The sequence below is a fragment of the Camelus dromedarius genome, chromosome 27 (genome assembly GCF_036321535.1).
Source record: "Camelus dromedarius isolate mCamDro1 chromosome 27, mCamDro1.pat, whole genome shotgun sequence".
Classification (NCBI taxonomy): Eukaryota; Metazoa; Chordata; class Mammalia; order Artiodactyla; family Camelidae; genus Camelus; species Camelus dromedarius.
The window spans coordinates 8,777,777-8,792,350 of record NC_087462.1 but is presented as its reverse complement, the minus strand read 5'-3'; the positions used below and the strand labels follow the sequence as shown (position 1 = coordinate 8,792,350).

Genomic DNA, 14,574 nt, shown 5'->3' with positions numbered 1-14,574 from the left:
ATGTGACGTGAATCATCTTATTCCTAAACTTAAGCCAGTCAAACCTCATCTCCTCAAGATGGGGAGTAATTACCTGGGTTGCACAAAGGGGTGCCCTGGTATTCCTGAGATGATGGGAATAAATTGCAAGCTTCCTCACTGGGAACTAACCTTTATCAGTTATTTCCCATCTGTAGGGGAGAAACCTGAGAGGGAGGTTAAGTAACTTTTAGGGCCCCACTACCTAGATTAATACACAGGCCCCTGAGACACCAATGGCCATGAACTTTTCATAGAGTACCTTTATTATTTACAAACAGATTTAGAGAATTTGGCAATCCCTGCTATTCACAAGCACAAAAAAAAAACCCTTAGGACTGGCAGCCTAGTTTCAACTTTATGTAATATTGTGGGCCTGTGTAATTTCATTGGGTTTTTATGAAATTAATACAGTTGTAAAAGGGGAAACAGTACAATGTAATGAGTAAAGTGCTCCTTCAAGAGTACATGATCAGTATTACCAAAGCCTCTCCAATTAGACTTTGGACCATAAAGAGATCACTTCTGCTGCTTGATGACTTGGCTGAAAGTGATCCTTGCTCACCAGAAGTGTGGCCAGTAATGATTAGACAGGCACCGCAGAGTTCAAGTAGAATTTTATAACTTACAGTAGAAGAGCCTTGTAGCATTTTATTACTATTTTTTGCAGCAGCCTCTTTGGAGTGCTCAATAAAAAGATGGCCATGGAAATAAAAACCCATGAACACAGCTTTGCACTGATTTGACGTTGATGGCTCTTTGATAATTGAGAAAGTTCTGGGCCACCTCCTTCATCTTGTAAGAGAACACTAAGGCCTATGTGGTTAGTTGGCTTTCTGCAATCAGTCTTAGAGTCTATGCACCTCCTCTCAAAACACTATCTGGTTGAGTGTATACTTTGGATATAAAGAAACTGGAATTCACTTTAGGGGACAATATGGTGGGGTAGGGGACAATGTATTCTCAGGGATGGTTATCAGAATTAAGTGAGATATAAATACTTGGCACTACTGAAAAAGTGGCTTCTAAGCTCAACATCACATTGTGAATAGTGTTGCTAGGAACATTCTTGAACAAGTATTGAGTACCTGTTTTCAATTCCTTTGGGTATATACCTAGAAGAGGAATTATTAGGTCATATGGTAGTTTTTATGTTTAAAATTTTGAGGAACCACCAAACCTCCACAATAGCCTCACCATTTTACATTCACATTGGCAATTTGCAAGGGTTCCAATTTCTCCACATCCTTACTAATACTTATATTCCTTTTCTTCGTCCTTTTTTTTTTTTTTTTGACCCCCTTCATTTTAGCCATCCTGGTGGGTATGAAATGATACTTGATTATCTTATTGTGGTTCTGAGCTGCATTTCCCAAAAGACTAATGATGCTGGGCATCCCTTCATGTGCTTTCTGGTCATTTGTTTATCTTAGAAGAAATATCTATTCAACTTCTTCACCCCATTTTAAAATCTGGTTGTGTTTTTTGTTGTAAGAGTTCTTTATATATTTTAGATACTCAACACTTACCAGAGATATAATTTGCAAATATTTTTTTCCATCCTGTGACCTGTCTTTTCACTCCCTTGATAGTGCCCTTTGATGCAAAAATTTTTTTGTTTTTGGTCAAGTCCAATTTATCTTTTTTCTTTGTTGCTTGTACTTTTGGTGTCATATGTAAGAAATCACTGCCAAATCCAAGGTCATGAAGCTTTATCCCTATGTTTTCTTCTAAGAGTTTTATGGTTTTACCTTTTATACATAGGTCTATGATCTATTTTTTCTTTTTTTTTAAATTGACAAATTTACAATGTTGTATTAGCTTCTGGGGTACAGCAAAGTGATTCAGTTTATATATTCTTTTTCATATCCTTTTCCATTATGGTTTATCATAAGATACTGAATATACTTCCTTGTGCTATACAGTAGGATCTTGTTTATTTTATATACAGTAGTTTGTATCTGCTAATCCCAAACTCCTAATTTATCCCTCCCATCTTTTCCCTTTTGGTAACCATAAGTTTGTCTTCTATATCTGAGTCCGTTTCTGTTTTATAAATAATTTCATTTGTATCATATTTTACATTTCATATATGTGACATCATATATTTGTCTTTCTCTTACTTTGCATAATATGATAATCTCCAGGTCCATCCATATTGCTGCAGATGGCATTATTTTATTTTTTTAATGGCTGAGTAGTGTTCCATTATGTATAATATATATATACCACATCTTTATCCTTTCATCTATGATCTATTTTGAGTTAATTTTTGTATATGGTATGTGGTTCAACTTCATTCTATTCCATGTGATTATCCAGTTGTCTCAGCATCATTTATTAAAAGAGACTATTCTCTCCCCATTGGTCTTGGCACCGTCAAAAGTCAGTTGACCACAGCTACATGGGTTTATTTCTAGACTCTCAATTCTGTTCTCTTGCCCTCTATATCTGTCCTGATGCCAGTACTACACAGGAGGTTTATAGTAAGACTTGGAATTGGGAAGTGTGAATCTTCGAATTTTCTTTTTCAAGATTCTTCTGGTTATTCTGGGTCCCTTGAGTTTCCATATTAATTTTAGGGTCAGCTTATCAATTTCTACAAAGAAGTCAGCTGGTATTCTGATAGGAATTACATAGCATCCACAGATCAATCTGGGGAGTGCTGCCATCTTTAAAACGTTAAGGTTTCCAATTCATTAACCTGGATGTCTTTCAACTATTTAGTTCCTCTTTAACTTAAGCAGTTTTATACTTTTTCAGTGTATAACTTCTGTATTTATTTTATTAAATTTATTCCTAAGTGTTCTTTTGATGCAATTGTAGATGGAATACTTTTCTTAATTTCACTTTTGGATTATTCATTGCTAGTGTATACAAATACATCTGATTTTTGTGTGATCTTGTATCCTGCAACTTTCCTGAATCTGCTTAATAGCCCTGGTAGGTTTTTTGGGTGTGTCCTTTAGGAGTTCCCATGTGTAAGATCATGTCATCTGTGAACAGAGGTTGTTTTACTTCTTCCTTTCCTGTATGGATGACTTTCCTGTCTTCTTCTTGCCTGATCCCTCTGGCTAGAACTCCCACCCATTGCTGGCATCCTTGTAACATTTCTTTTTAAAGTCACTTACAGCCTCAGTAATTGTTCTCCTAACTGATTACGTATTAACTTCCATTAAGTTTATGTGGAAGACCATTTGTCTAGGTTTCTGCAAATACTCCAATTCCAGCCAATCCATTTAAACTGGATTACCTGAATAAAGAACATAAAGGACATAACATCTTTTGGGATCTAACTTTGAGTCAACATGTTGGCTATTTAGTGCGTGCTGGGCTTAGGCATCACGAGTGCATGTATCAAATCTTTGCTCAACAACCTGCCCAGATAGGCACGACAAACCCTCAACTTGCCCCATGGGAAATGCCTGGGGACCTTAGCTTCTTAGATGCCTACAAATATTTGGGAGTATTTTTCTAAATAGGAATGAAGAGAGAGTGCACAAATGCACCACAAATTTCCCTTATTTGCTGCCATGAAATTATCTTTAAAAAGAATTCCTCTTTAGAGATAACCCCCAAGAACCAGTGACTAACTTGAGGAGAACAGAATGTGTGAAATGTCTACTACAATGGCCCCCATATGGTAAACTGTAGCCTCCTTAGAGAGTCTTAAGTCCTTAATTCCTTCCCATTGGAAGAGAATTAAAATGACAATACTAATTGTCTCGAACTAAGACCACAACAATATTCCAGTGTTCAAAATATGCTTTGTCTAGTTCAACAGTGCAAAACCAAAGGAACCTAAGGGAATATTTGGGGAGAAGGAAGAATTTGCTTTCTACACTATTCATCAACTCCACTAAGGCTGAAATATGTCTTCCCTAGGGAAAGGGGATATTTGGTCCCAGGATGTATTAGTTATCTATTGAATCATAACAAATTACTCCAAAATTTAGTGGCTTTAAAATTAAAGCACATTTATTATTTCAAAATTTCTGGGAGTCAGAAATCCAGGTGTGGCTTAGCTGCGCCCTTAGTTGGAATGATAAGGTTGCAGTCAAAGTGATGGCCAAGGCTGTGGTCTCATGTGAAGGCTTGACTATGGAAGGATCTAGTTTCAATGCTGTTAATGTGTTTGTTGGCAGAACTAAATTCCTTGGAGCTGTTGGATTGAGGGCTTTAGCCCCTCAATGGCAAAGATCAGAAGCTACCCTCAGTTCCCTGCCACATGGGCCTCTCTGACACATGGCAGCTTGCTTCACCAAAATGTGCAAGCTCTGAAGGCAAAACAGTCCAGCTGGATGAAAGTCAGTCTTTTGTAACCTAATCATGAAAGTAACATCCCATCACTCTTGCCATAATCTCTTTGTTACCAGCAACTCACCAGGTCCAGCCCATACTTAAAGGCAGGAGATTACAATAGGGTGTGAATATCAGGAGGTGAGAGATGATTGGGGGCCGTTTTTGAAAACTGCCTACCAGTCAATACTAGAATAAATATGGATATAAATGCTCTTCTATTTTTTTAATTTAAATATAGTTGATTTACAATGTTGTTAGTTTTAGGTGTACAGCAAAGTGATTCCATATATATATATACACACACACACACACATATATACCTATATATACTTTTTCAAACTCTTTCCCATTAAAGGTTATTAGAAGATATTAAAATAGTTCCCTGTGCTATACAGTAGGTTCTTACTTATTTTATATATAGTAGGGTGTTAATCCCAAACTCCTAATTTCAGATGTTCTTCTTACAAACATATGAGGTTCCAAGAACCTGCTTCATCAGCCCATTTGTCTTGAAAATGAAAGGAACAAAAGAGACATAAGCTTTCAATCCTGACATGTACTTACACCTATGAGAGCAGGTTATTCCAATAAAGCTTTTAAATGGGCTTATTCATGAAGTCCTTGCTGAAATAAATTCTATCAGGCATCCTTCACCAAAATAGGCTGGCTTCAACTTAGTGAAAATCTGTCGAGGCAAGAAACCCATCCTGCTCAGCAAATGCCAAAGAGAAGTTTCTGTAGCAGCTGGAGCAGGCTCACTTGGTCCATTGCCATTCATTTTGATTCCATGATGATTCCACAAGGGCTTGACCTGTGGGACCATCAGTGGCTTATGACCAATATTTTACCAGGAACACTTTTCACCATACTTAGCCAATAAGCTTTTAAATTACCAGCCTTCTGTGTGATTCTTAAACTGGAAGGAAGCCTGCAGTGCTCCTCATTTCCTGGCCATACATACAGAATTTTGTTCATTTCAACTTCATCATTAACCTTTTCTATTCAGTTCTCTCACTTAGGCACAGTTTTCTATGTTTATATGATTCATACTTTCTTCTCCTTAAAAAAAATGAACTATAACACAAAATATGCACAAAACATATAGTAGAGTGAACTACAAAGCAAATGCATAGTCAAGAAGCAGAATACTTTTCAGTCATGTAAGATGAAAAAGACAAGCTGTATAAAGTTAACAGTACTGTATATTTAAAAATTTAAGAGGATCGATTTTATGTTGTGTTTGTTTTTTTTTTACCACACACATACAAAAGGGAACAAGCAAGGCCATGCCAGGTCTTTGATTTGGAAAGTAAATTAAAAAAAAAAAAAGAGTAACTCAGAAACTGGCCACCTGCACCATCCCCCTCATCCCTTCCTGATTGCCCTCTCAAGTCACCAGTGGTAGTTCCCTCTTATTTTTCTTTACAGTTTTATTTCCCTAAAAACTTCAGTTTATTTTTATCTGTTTTAGAAATCAACATAGAAACGGACTCATCACATATGCACATATGCCTTGCTTCTTTGGTTTCCCATTATGTTTGTACGTTTCATCTGTGTTGTATGTGGCTGTGATTTGTTTATTTTCATTGTATCACAATCTAATCATCCTACCACGGATGGACATTTGGGTTGTTTTCAGTGTGGGCTCTTAGGAACAGTGCTATTCTGAACTTTCCTGAGTGTGTCATCAAGAGTTTCCATGGAATGGAATCAGTGGGCCACTGAGTATGTGGAGCCTTAACTTCATCAGATAAGGCCAAACAGCTTTCTACATTCCCTCTCTGACCTCCAGTCTCCTTCCTCTTGAGCATTTTTATCCCATGTGCAACATTTGCAGTTTCTTTCCACTTTGAAACTGTTTTTTTTTAAATCACTTCCTTTTTTAAAATCTCAATTGTATGGCTTTTCACACTAGGTCTTCCAACAATCTCATTATTTTAAGTGTGATAGTGAATGATATTTGTAAAACACTTCGAAACTAAGCAAAAACACAGCAAAATAAATATTGATGAAGTAGCAGAAACTAAAATGACCCTTAGAGCCATCTCATACCTATTTGTGGCTGACAATATTGTAGTGCTTTATTCTGAAGCTTATTTTCGTTCTTAGATAGTTTATGAATTAATTAAAAATCGGCAAGCACAATAGTGAATACATGTCATTATACATTTGTCAAAACCCATAGGATATACAATACAAAAAGTGAAACCTATGTAAACTATGGGCTTTAGTCAATAATAATAATATATCATTATTAGCTCATCAAGTCTAATCAATGTACCACACTAGGGGAAGTGAGGAGGTGTAGGGTAACTCTGGACTTTCTACTCAATTTTAATGTAAATCTAAAACTGCTCCCCTCAAACTACTAATTGAAAAATGTTGCAAGCAGAATAGCTTCTGTATAATGGTAAAGAAATTTCCATTTCTCTAAACTTGAGATTCTAGAGCAGGGGTCACCAAACTGCTGCCTATGGGACAAATGTGGACTGCCGTCTGTTTTTGTGCAGCTTTCCAGCTAAGAATGGCTATACCTTTTTCAAATGTTGAAAAAAAAATCAAAAGAATACTATTTTGTGACTCCTGAAATTTACATGAAATTCTAATTTTACTATCCATGAAGTTTTATTGGAACACAGCCACATCCGTTTGTTTATGTGTTAACTAAGACTCTTTCTGCACTACAATGGCAGAGCTACAAAGATCCACAAAGTTACAGAGAATGTATGGCCCACAAAGCCAAAAATATCGACTACCTGGCTCTTCACTGAAAAAATCTGTCAACTCCTACGCTAGAGAGAAAATGCAGGCATTCTTCGTGGAGTCAAGAGATCTGAGTTTAAAACTATGTAAATACGTGATCTTGAGTGAGTTACTCACCATTGCTAGGCCCTAACCATAAATTCCAGACTATAACTTCATGGCTAAGTTTTCATTGGAAAGTGGGCATGGATTTGGGTTATAACAAATGAGACATATCTAGCTTTTCCAAAGCTGATCATGCTATATAAATTTACTCCTGCTTTTAAGAAAATACTGTACAATTTTTCCAACCTGGAAAAATACTGACAAGTATGAAAAGAAAATGAAAATGTGTGAGAATGCTTATCATAATACTGGTTATTATGATAGAAGACCTGGAAATGAATTAAATGTATATAATAGGAGAATGGTGATATATCCCATACCAGGTTAAAATACTATATTATCTCCAAGTTATCTCCCAATTAGACAGATCTTCAAGTATTCACGTGGAGTGACTTCCAAAATGTATTAAATGAAAAAGCATGTTACAAATTAACAGGTACAGAATGATGTCTTTTGTTTTATAACAACAAAATTATTTCTATATGTAGATACATTCTGATACATAGAATAAAAAGTCTAGACCAGTGCTGTCCAACAGAAATACATTGCAAGCCATATCTATAATGTCATATTTCCTAGTAGCCACATTAAAAAAGTAAAAAGAAACATGTAAAATTAAATGTAATATTTTATTTAACCCAATATATAAAAAGTTATTTCAACATGTAATCAATAAAAAAAAAAGTAAGATATTTTACAGTTTTTTCATACTACATCTTTGAAATACAATGTGTATTTTACATTTAAAGCACATCTCAATTTAGGTCAGCTACATTTCAAGCACCCAGTAGCCAATGTGGCCAGTGGCTGTCATATCAGACAGCACAGGTCTAAAACACATCAAAGTGATAACAGTGATTACTCTGGTGCGGGAGGGGAAAGGTGAAGGGGGACACTATTTTTCCGCTAATTCTTTTGTATTGTTGAATTAAAATGATTTCATGTATTACTTTATTAAAAATGAGTAATACATATTTAAAACAAGTCAGAAATATATTATGTACTTCATGTTTCATACCTTAATATTTTTATAAATCTCTTCCGACTGGGTTTTAGTATTGCAAACACAGTAATAACAAGAGAAAATAAAAGAGCTTATTCAAAATGTGAACCATTAAATAAGACTATTTGTATTAAACTGTCTTAACTGGATAAAATATGTTCTGAGTTTGAGCTATCTGTGAGGAGTCAGGCTATGCACTGCGGAAGATAAAAAGAATGAGACATTGTTATTCTAAAAGATTTTTGGAAAAGCTTTTGGAGCTGCCTTTACAGCTTGTAAATTCTCTTCAGGTTGGATTTGACTTCTACCAATAGCCAAAAGCCCCCTAGTTGAGTCCAGTAAATCAAGCTAGATGATAGTTCTGTCGAAAATGAAGCATAACAAAAGATTTTATTATACGCCTTGCAAACTGGCAGCTCCAAATGCTTCCAAAACCATTTACTGTCAGCAACAACAATAAATTAAGTAGTTAATGCAACAAGACAACTGTGGGGAAGGTCAGCTTAAAATGGATACATTCCAGTTTCCTTTAAAAAAAAAAGTTGTTATTCCATATTCATATAGCTCTGGGTACCTTCTTATCCTTTTTCCATTTCTGATCATATTCTGCAAATTGCCAAGGATGTAAAATTAGGAACCAGAGATATTCACAAATTTCAATGTTCTGTAATACAAAATTAGAAGGAATCTTACTAATGAAACAGTTACAATTACCTCCTTTATTTCTTGCACTCAATGATTTATTACTTCATGCTTTGTTAAAATAAAGGGTAAAATTAAGTCTTTGCCCAGGACCTATCAGTAATTTACGATTGCCCTCAGTGAAGAGTGAGTAAACACCATAGAGACAAAACTATTTCCCGACTATTCTAGTGTATCCATATGTTCTGAAAGAAGGGGCCATCAGGAATTTTTTTAATTACCTAGGGTTTTTAGAAGAACTCAATTTGCTCTCTTTAAAAGATGGGACTTAAAATGCTAAAAGAGTGATGATAAGGGCAAAAAGGGAAAGGAAGTTATGGTTCCCCACTTGAAAACTTGAACAGTATCATCATTGAAACCGTAAGCAACCTAAGCCTAATCTCTTCGTTTTATAGCGCTAGCTTGTGGTTTGCATCTGAAGGGTGAAAAGGAGGTCAGCTGGGGGACAACTGGAGGGAGAGCGTTCAAGGCCCAGAGTCCAGCACCTTCCAGCCTTTAGATCCTAGTGGCGGCCAGCCAGCCAAGAAAGACGCCTCCTCAGCCTCGCTAACAGCCTCCTCTCCCTTCCTTCACCTCAACCCAGCGCCTTCTTCGCAACTCTCTCCCTTAGCGTTCCAGCACCACCCGACCCCAGCCTCCTTCAACACCCTTTGGCCTCCTCACCAGGGCCGCCCCCTCAGACAGGTGTCTCTCTTCGGCCTCTGCCGTCAGTCTATGGGCCCTCGCCTCACTGTCCTCCCTCTCTTTGAGGGTCTAAATTTTTGGACGTCTCCCTCTGCCTTCAGATCTTTTCCCTCAGGCTCAACCTTCAGTTTCCCCTCCGTCGGGTCCCTTGGTTTGCGGGGTCTCCTCCCTCAGTCTGCGGGGGCCCCCTCTCTCAGTCCAAGGCATCCCCTTCCTCGGTCTGCGGGGTCCTCTCTCAGTCCAAGGCATCCTCTCCTCGGTCTATCGGGTCCCCTCCCTCAGTCCAAGGCATCCCCTCCCTCGGTCTGCGGGGTCTCCTCTCTCTGCAGTAACTCTCCTCAGCCCTCTTGGTCTGAGGGGTTCTTACCTTCCCGAAGGCCGCGAGCGCTGGCTTTCTCCACTGACCTCTTCGCCGCCAGCTGTCTTAAGCTCGCTCGCGCAGAAGAACCGTCTCGGGGCGCGCACGCCGGGCGGCGGCGGCGGCGCGTGGCCGCGCACGCAGCGTGCGCGGTGACGTCAGGGCGCTGGCGGCGGCGGCGGCGGCGGCGGCAGCAGCAGCAGCAGCAGGGCTGTTTGTTCTGCTCTCCCGCAGCCGAGGAACCGAAGCGGTGGCTGCGGTGGCGGCAGTTGCTGGCAGTGCCCGCGGGAGAGCGGAGCCTGTGAGTGCTGCGGAGCGGCGGGCGCGGCGGGTGGGCCCCGACGCCGCGCAGGCAGCCCGAAGAGGAGGGGGCGGCGGCGGCGGCAGGCGGCCGGCGGGGGCGGCGTGCGGCCTAGAGTCTCAGGTGAGGACCAGTGCCCTTCGGAGCGGCGGGCGGCTCGGGGCAGCTGGCGGGAACTCGCGGCGCGGCCCGCGTAACCTGCATTGCGTAATGGGGCCGGTGCGCCAGCAGCTACGCCATCGGCGCGGCGCGGGGGCGGGGAGGCCGGGGCGACGCGGGCTCAGGCCTGCGGGCCTCCCGCGTCCCCGCGCCACTCGCGCCGGGCCCGGGCCTCCTGCGCTGTTGGCGTCGGGGCGGCAGGACGGCTCGCGGGCGCCCCGCAGTTGGCGCCGTCGTCCCCTGTCTCCGGTCGGTCGTCAGGGCAGGGGCGCGGGCGGGGGGCGCGGGCTCAGCGGCAGGGCGGGTGGCCGGGGGCGGGCGGGGGGCGGGCCGAGGCGCCCGGCACTTCCTGTCGCCGCCATTTTGTCAAGTGAGGAGGAGGAGGAGGAGGAAGCGGCCGCTGCGGAGCCCGCGGCGCGCCCGGCCCGGGTAAGTCCGGGCCCGGCTTGGTGGTCGCGGGCGCCGTTGCCCCGGGCCGCGGTCCCCGGAGCCAGCTCGGCCCCGGCCTGGGCGCTCTCGTGGGACGGGCCCTGCGCGCTCTTCCCCTGGCTCCTGGGTCCTCTTGCCCGGGCCGGGGCAGCGCACCCCCGCCCTGATTTCCTCATCTTTCGGGCTGTCCCTGGAGCTCTGCGGAGGACGAGGCTGACCCCCAAGTGGAGGGAGGAGGCTGCAGCTGCACACCTGCCTGGAGACAGACCCTTGAGGGCGGGAGCGGTGCTCAGAGGGGTGAGCCTGGCCCCCTTTACCCACCCACTCCCAGCCTGGCAGCCCCTCACTGGGCGCTTTGTTTTGCTCGGTCGGTGCTCGCAGGCGTCCTTGCCACGGCCTGGTCTATTTGCAGTCTTGTGCGTGGTGGTGGTTTTGGGTGGGGATGTGGAGGAGTTGTGATTCAGCGAAATAAAATGATTCCCCCTCTCCAAACGGAAACAGCACAACTTCGCCGGACTGAGATACCCCCAAGGCCTAGCCTTGGATGAAGATGGGAAATCCCACTTTGGTATAGTGGACAGTATAAATACTTCTTTTCAGGCCCGTGGATGAGTCATGTGCTTTTGCTGAGTGGCTAACCTCCCTTTTACTCAACGCCACGCATTGTTTTTTGAAGTGTTGTTTTTATTTGCTTGTTTACCCATTTAATGTTTTGTGCAGCCTGATGGGGTTAATGGTCTTGGTCCTTGGGTTCATTTTTGTCTGTGTGTTGGATGCAAAAAGTGATCTCTTGGAGCCTCTACCTAATGAGAATTGAAATGTCTTTGCTTACCTTCGAGAGAGCTCTACCTGTTGGTGTTTACAAAAAACGAAGTCTAAAGGTACCTCTAAGCCCATAAGTCTTTGGTACTGTAATAATGGTTGGGAGATTTTTATGAATGGGGTTGTCAGGTTCCTTAAATTGTTAGTCCTTGGAGTTTAGTCCTTGGAGGTTGTAAAGAAAGGGATACTCAACAGGATTTATGAATGTGTTTCCAATTTCAAGAAGTTTTTGGTTGGCACAGTCTGTTTTATGATCTTGCCAATGTATAATACATTCATTATGGTTTAATTTGGCTGGGGTTTATCTTTGAACCAAGACGTTGTAGATAATCAACCCCTTCTCAGAATCTTCAACCTGAGGAGGATAAACCTCTCCCTTTTCCCGAAAAGGAAAAGCGTGATCTGAAACAATGCATTGCTTCCGTGTTATTCACTATATATCTTAACCTTGGTAGGAAACAGTTTCTAAGGGCTTAAGCTATGGAGTGAATGTCTTTTAAGATGGTTTTAGTTGGTCTTACCCTGAAGGACGTGAGCTCACCTGTGTGAATCTTGCTAGAATTCAGCCCCAGCCTAATTGCTGAAGCTGAATAATTTAGTCTGTAGATGAAAGAACGTGAAAGTGGCTGCATTTTAAAGATCGGTTGACTGTTCTGAGGTGCCTATATGGCTATCTTCCCTAGCTTAAGAGAATCATTGGCCACTTTGTAAAATTTCCACTAAATTATTGAATTGTTTAAAGGAATTTAGACTTTGTTTCCAAAAGTTACCCTTTTGAGTCAGTTGTTGTGATCTTTGTACTAAATTGCACTTTTGCTTTTGGAGGTGGAGAGGATGCAATATTTTAATGTTACACAATTCAGGTTATTGAATGACTTGAGATTTATGAATTCTAGGAGAAGATTGGAGTTTTACTTTTTTTTTTTTTTAAACTTTAAGCAAAACCCATTTGTATCTCAATGATTTGAAGACCCTGGCTGTTAAATATGCTCTGACAGCCTGCTGTCAGTCACGATTGTGTGGATGTGAAGTTTCAAATTCTGATTTTGAATAAACTTGTAGCCATGTTTGTATTTATGTTTCTGGCAAATTTATTAAAAAAAGAAAAGCTTGTTATTGAAAACTGCTGCCGTTTCATAAATCTTCGTAAATTTTTTAGTGTTTAGAAAAGAGTGAATGTTTGTAAGATGAAAGTTGTGGGGATTCTTTGCTGGTACTGACATTTTATTTAATACGTAAGACATGAGTTTGTAAAAAAAAATGAATTTTTTAAAATTATTTTTTAACTAAAATGTAAACTTCATGGGGGCAGAGTTTTATTTGCTTGGCTTTGCCTATTTTTATTCTCTATTGTGTCCTCAGCACCTAGAAGAGCAGCTAAAATATTCCTTGAGTGAATAAATTGGGGAGATAATTGAGCAAGAAGTTGGCATGCCCATAATTCCAAATGCAAACAAGTCCTCTTAAATTAATAAAATATTATCAGTAGACAAACTGGTCAGTAGTGACTTAAAAGGAATGTGATTTTTAACTAAGATAACGTTAAGGTCCCTAGAAATTGCAGTGAACTTATTAATAATCGAACCAGCATGGCGTACAGTTGCTTCTGTGCACTGTCTGCTGTAAGTTACCCACTTAGCAGTTTGAAATGTGGGCTGTGGTTCAATCCTGACCTGGGAAAAGTGTTTTAAGAGGGAGATGAAGTGGGTAATAAACAAGTATGGGTAGCATTTCTTAATGTGAATCTCATTTTGTCAGTAAAAACAATTTTTTTTAAACATTGAGCCCTTTCTTTTTATTCATGTGTGTGTCATTGGCCAGTCTATCTCACCAGTTAGTTCCTGAGCTTCTACTGTGTACAAGGGAAGACAAAGATATTTGCACAGTGGCTTTTTATGGTATATGTATTTGTATTCATCCCCTCAAACATTTATTGAATATAACATGCGTGATTTGAGCATTATACTTTTATTGTTTTTAGTCTTTTTATAGCAGCTTTATTGAGATATAATTCACAGATGATACAGTTCACCAATTTAAAGCGTACAATTCAGTGGTTTTTAGTGTATTCAGAGTTGTGCAGCCACCACCACAACCAATTTTAGAACATTTTCATCCCTCCAAAAAGAAACCCCTATTCATTAGTAGTCACTCTCCATCCCATCAACTCCTGGCAACCACTGATCTGCTCTGTCCCTATAAATTTGCCTATTCTGAATATTTCAGGAATCATGCAATATATAACCTTTGGTGTCTGGCTTCTTTAATCTGGTATGATGTTTTCAAGGTTTGTGTTGTAGCGTGAATCAGTCAGTACTTCTTTTATGACTGAATGATAGTCCATTATATGGATAGATATGTCACATTATATTTATCCGTCATTCCGTTGATGAACGTTTGGGTTGTTTCCACTTTTTTGGTTGTTGTGAATGGTGCTCCTATGAACATTCATGTACAGATTTTTGTGTGGACATTTTGTATTTCTCTTGGGTGGGTAACTAGGAATTGCTAGGCCGTGGTACCTAACTTTTTGTGGATGTGCAATAACTTTAATTGCATTGGGTTTTTTGCTAGTACTTTCACAGAGAGTTTTTAAAAAGCTTGATGGAATGAGGTGTAGCCATTTAAAAGAATGAGGAAATGTAAGTGCAAGGATGTTAGCATGTTGACATGCAGTGCAGCCTGCATGGTTTGATCCCTAGCTGTTTTTTTAAATTGTACATTCTTAGAGAACAATTTGAAATACTGGTGAGACGCAGAAAATCTGGAACATGCACCCTAAACTTGTACTATTGTTGTAAAGGGCAATTGTAAAGACACTTTTTTTTTCAGTCCAGACAGGCTACCACTGATTAAACTTGATTAAACTGCATCCACATGTCCTAGCATAAATCATGGGATATATTCCATTCTAAAGAAATAGATGGA

General features: G+C 40.6%; 1 protein-coding gene and 1 long non-coding RNA gene across 9 annotated transcripts in view; one reads left to right on the top strand and one right to left on the bottom strand.

Annotated features, from left to right (window-relative positions):
* Positions 1–7,798: 7,798 nt before the first annotated feature.
* Positions 7,799–10,026, bottom strand: LOC135319468 (uncharacterized). Its single transcript, XR_010378088.1, has 2 exons — positions 9,945–10,026; positions 7,799–8,855 (listed from the first exon to the last, which is right to left on the bottom strand). It is a non-coding gene; the product is annotated as an uncharacterized LOC135319468 (long non-coding RNA).
* A 66-nt stretch (positions 10,027–10,092) lies between these two features.
* BRD4 (bromodomain containing 4) overlaps positions 10,093–14,574 on the top strand; it is an 81,720-nt gene continuing 77,238 nt past the window's right edge. For 3 of the 8 annotated variants that reach the window (XR_010378085.1, XM_064479945.1, XM_064479943.1), the window contains exon 1: positions 10,116–10,359. The gene's annotated coding sequence lies outside the window, so the exon portion shown is untranslated. Of the gene's footprint in view, positions 10,360–10,762; positions 10,825–10,891; positions 11,122–14,574 lie in introns of those variants that run through there. The other 5 variants (XM_064479944.1, XM_064479946.1, XM_064479948.1 and 2 more) reach the window with 5 other exon arrangements.